This window comes from Grammomys surdaster, unplaced genomic scaffold (assembly GCF_004785775.1).
Source record: "Grammomys surdaster isolate TR1022 unplaced genomic scaffold, NIH_TR_1.0 173, whole genome shotgun sequence".
NCBI classification, from domain to species: Eukaryota; Metazoa; Chordata; class Mammalia; order Rodentia; family Muridae; genus Grammomys; species Grammomys surdaster.
The window spans coordinates 2,907,623-2,912,578 of record NW_021604621.1 but is presented as its reverse complement, the minus strand read 5'-3'; the positions used below and the strand labels follow the sequence as shown (position 1 = coordinate 2,912,578).

At 45.7% G+C, this 4,956-nt stretch overlaps 1 non-coding gene across 1 annotated transcript; it reads left to right on the top strand.

Moving 5' to 3' along the window:
- The first annotated feature begins 222 nt into the window (after nucleotides 1-222).
- On the top strand, nucleotides 223-349 carry LOC114621266. The gene has a single exon (XR_003711403.1). It is a non-coding gene; the product is annotated as a small nucleolar RNA SNORA17 (small nucleolar RNA).
- The last annotated feature ends 4,607 nt before the right edge of the window (nucleotides 350-4,956 follow it).

The window sequence follows — 4,956 nt, the reverse complement described above, 5'->3', positions numbered from 1 at the left end:
CCACTTAACAGGACAAATTATTCCATCTGGGCCAGCAACATGGCTCAGCAGAGGAAAAGGCTCCTGCCACCAAGCCTGACAATCTGGGTTCAATTACCAGGTCCCTATGGTAGGAGAGAACTGACTCTCATATGTCGGCCTCTGACCTCTACTCAAGAACCATGGCATGAGTATGCACACACATAACCACACTAAATACATAAGTGTAATAAAATGATTCTTTCTGCCCTGACAAGTGTCGCAGGTATGGGCTACTGTGTCACATGTGCTTCAATAGGTGGCAGAGAGGAGAGAGGCTATTTCTATGCTGAGTATTCAGATTTGCGAACATCTGACATAGCCTAACATTCCTTGAAAAAAAAATCAAGCCTGAGACAGTGATCACAAAGCTAGCCTGAGAAGACCACAAGTACAGTGTCCAGCAGGCCCCAACAAAACCTCAAGACTAGAAAAAAGCCAGGGACTACAAGAATCCCCTCCTGGGGCTAAAAGTTCTGTACAAAAATGAGCCTGACAAAGATGACCCTTGCATTGAGCCACTGGGGTAGGCCAGGTAAGAAGCAAGCCTGAGATGACCACCAAACCTGCACCATGTGGCCTTGACAGGGAGTTTGCCTAAGAAGACCACTGGTTGAGTGCCACGCAGGCCTTGGAGAGCAGACCATTCCAGCCATGACCCCTGCCTGGCGACATAATGCAAAATCAGGGCATAGCACTCCTGAGATCACTCCTGAGACAACCCCAGACACTCTAAGAGTGTCTGGCATCTCTAAGAGGAGCAAGTAAGTGGTGGAGAAACGGAACAGAAAGAGGAACAGAAGGATGTGGGCACAATGAAGAGAGGCAGAACTGGAGACACGAGGGGAGTGAGGAACAGCCTGATGTGAGTAGCCTGTGATGCCGCTTGGTGGGGTTCTGGCCTGTGCTGCCACCAAGGGCCATGTCTGAGTCTGTGTCCCTGCTTCAGCAGGGTTCTGTTATCACCAAAGGCCAGGCAGACTTCCCTGGTCTGGGCTGACACTTGGGGGGGGGGGGACATGTTGGCTTCTGAGAGCTGTGCAAAACTGGCCCCACCCCTCACCTGGACAACACAGGAGATGTCCCTGAGGGCAAGAGAGCTGACTCCACCCCTAGCCAGCTGCAGTACGTGGGAGAGTCGGCCCCCACACATTGCAGGAGTTCCAGGTGAGCTGGTCCCTGAGGATAAGAATGTAGAAGGCTTGGCCCTACCATGCCGTGGGAGGGGGCACGGACTTGGGAAGAGATAACCTTCTTTCCCCCCTAACCCCTCACCACCTACATCAGGCAGGAAACCTGGCCCTGAGGTCATGAGAGCAGGAGATTTGGCTCTGTCCTTTACCTTCGGCAGCAGTTGGGGAGAACAGGCCTTGAACCTCACCTGGACAGCACAGCAGAGTTGACCCTGATGGCAGGGGTACTAGTTTGCCAGCCCCTAGGGTGTGAACATGGGCGAACTGGTCACACAACTTCTCTGCTGAAACTTGTCTGCTGTGCCGTGACATGGATGAGGGAAAGATGACTGCTCTCCCCCCCGCCCCTGCCGCAACAAACACACACACACCTATGGCAGGCAGGAGAGCTGGCCCTGAGATCATGAAATCTGGAGAGCTTGTCCTGTCCCTCACTTGCTGCAGCACTTGGGAGAGCAGGCCCTGCACTTCCCCTGGGTAGCACAGTAGAGGTGGCCCTGAAAATGGGGGTTGAGGTGACCTGGCCCAAGTGTGTAAGCACAGGAGATTGGACCCGGACTCTTGTCTGCTGTGTGGTGGTGCATAAAAGAGAGAGACACCATCCTCTTATTCCTTGACACCTATGGCAGGTACAACAGCCGGCTCTGGGGTTATAAGAGTGGAAGGAACTAGCCATGTCCCTCACTGGGTGCAACATTCAGGAGAGCTGGCCATGGAACTCACCTAGACAGCAGGGTAGAGCTGGCCCTAGTTGCATGCATTACCAGTGAACAGGCCCTAAGGCCTGAGAGCAGGACACCAGGGTTGACTAGCTCAGATATCTCCCAGGCCCAGATGCAGGACTGTGAATTGACCCACCTCAACAATGAACTGCTGGAGTGCATGAAGGGGCTGCAGGTCCTACAGATCCAAAACTACAGGGCAACAATAGGATATCTGAGAGGAGTCCCAGTGAGATTCCACTATTGATAGAGTATCAGAAGCCAGAGGCATTACACCAGACCAATGACTCATACTTGAAAGCAAAGAAGTATGGACAAAAGGGTATACTGTAGGACACACTGTGACACACTACAGCTTCCACAAGGAGATGGTCTCTTCTGTTGGGGGGGGGAGTGTTACAAGTGTGGAGGGTGGATACAAAGGGGAGGGGAAAATGAGTGGAACTGAGGTACATGGTGTGAAACAAAGAACCAATAAGAAGGTTTGGTGTTTTTTTTTTTTAATCCCAATTCTTTCTAGAATACAAGATCCAGACATTAGTGAAGTATACTAGCTAGCATTAACTCTGAAACTTCTGTGTTTTATCCCATGGAGTCTCTTCTTACCAAAAGTATATAGCTTGATACATTGGTAGGACATATGTCATGGTGAAAGGTAAAAATACCAACTAATGTTATAATGATTACCTAAATGATACAAAAAGAGGAACAATCACTTCCTATGATGGGGGGGGGGGGAAATCTGTGTACACATCCCTAAACACACAGAAAATGTTGCCCATAATCTCAAAGGATCTCTAAAACCACAGACTTCAAACCTTTAGTCCACAAGACAGAAAATGTAGAACAACGGGACAAACAATTAGTTTAATAACCCTTTAGATCAAGATCAGAGCAGAGCAAATAAGAGCACCAACCTTCCCTGTCTTCATTTTAGGACGACTTCGCTTCCTATATTCTTAGTTCCTATCTTTTTAAATCTCTTCCCTTTGAAGATGGTAAGATGGTCACACGTCTTTTTTTTTTTTTTTTTTTTTTGTAATGAACATCAAGGCTAGATTAACATAGCTCTGTGCAAATTATAAAAATCTACAGTGAGTGGTCAGTAAGCATTTTGAATTTTCTTCTTCTACATGCTAATTGTTAAACATTCATTGTATGTTGTTTGTTTCCAGAGACAGGGTTAAGCTGCGTACCCTTGGCTGTCCTGGCACTTACTCTATAAACCATGCTGGCCTCGAACTCACAGAGATCTGCCTGCCTCTGCCTCCCTAGTGCTGGAATTAAAGATATGTGCTATCACATCCAGCAACTGTTAATAATCTTTATGGTAACCATAGATTGGCCTCAAGTTGCATATCTGTACACAATTATATATGCAGATCTATGCCTCAAATGATTAGAATCATTTATCCTCCACATATAATTTGCCCTTTGACCTGTAGTTTCTGCCTGACATTCTGTGTACCTTGGTCCTCCCAAGACTCTTTTGTAGAACAAATGCCCATAGTACTAACTGTGGTATACCTCATATCTTATTTATTGCAAGTTTCTCCAAGAAACTGTAATCTATGTCTTAAAATTATGATGCATTGATCACACCTTTTTCTGTTCATCCAGCTTGTGTAGATCCCAGTTTTCTCTACCATATGACAGCTGTGTGAGTGTTGGGCAGTTATCTACTTTGCATCCCGGTGAGGCTGTGTTTCAGTGAGTATTATTTCTCCGCAAGTAGAGTAGCTGTGTTCTGGGAACTCATCTATCATTGAATATTTCATAATACAGTTCCTGGACTGTGCTAACAAAGCCAAGGAACGTTAGTATATCCTGCTTCTACACTGTGATTCTGAATACACATGTAATTTTATCCAGGAATCAATCCCAGAGGCTTTCTGATGAATAACTTCATTTCAGAGGAGGCCATAATAGATACGTTAGAGAGCTTTTGTTTCTGAAGATGAGGGTGGCGACAGACTCCCTGCTTACTCTATCACTGGTCGATTGCACCAGACAGAATGTTCAGACCAGTCAAACTTACTTCTCACTTGTGAGTCATTCCCGGCTTCGCTGTCTCTTCCCAAAAGAGCTACCTCATTCCAAAGCTCAAATTTTGTATACTTTCTTCCAGGAACATGAATGACCCAGTAAAATCTTGCTCCGTGAGAGAGGATGGTGGGTGGCTAGGAAACTGGAAGCGATACATTCATGCCACAGACACACAGAAACACATTGGCAGCTTGAAGGTTGCATTTAAGAGATTTCTCAAAGCTAGGATACCAGCTGGTAAGACATCTGCCGGACCAGATTATGCCAATTCTAGCCGAGGCTTGTCATGTGTATCCATTTAAGAGGTGTATAAGCAAGGACAATGTGCAACATTTCATACTTTTCCTTCCTTCTCTTTCCCTGTTCATGTTAGAACGTTTGCTATGGAAGGACACAGCTCATCAAAAGACTTTCTCTAATTTACGGTCAAAGGGACCATGCATTTTAAAACATCAGTACATTTTCTGATGGGGATTAGAGTGTTTACAGAACATGGACTCCGAGTGCCAAAACCCTAGGCTCAAATTCTGGCTCTGTATCTCCTTGGCATACATCCTTTGGGGGCAATTATACTTTACCTGAAACCCTTGGTTTTCATTTCTATGGTGTGGCATTAAAAATACATCAGGGGCTGGAGAAATGACTCAGTGGTTAGGAACACTGATTACTCTTCCAAAGGACAGGGGTTCAATTCCCAGAACCCATATGGCAGCTCAGAACTGTCTGTAATTCCAGTTTCAGGGGATCTGACACCCTCACACAGGCAAAACACCAATATACATGAAATAAAAAAAAAGTCATTGTATTCTGATAATACTACAAAACATATGATACATGCGTTTGTATGCACATGTGTCTTTTTACTAGATATTTTATTTATTTACATTTCAGATGTCATCTTCTTTCCCCATTTCCACCTTCCCCCAGAAATCGCATCCCCCCTCTTTTTTGCTTTTATACCATTTTAATTACATGCA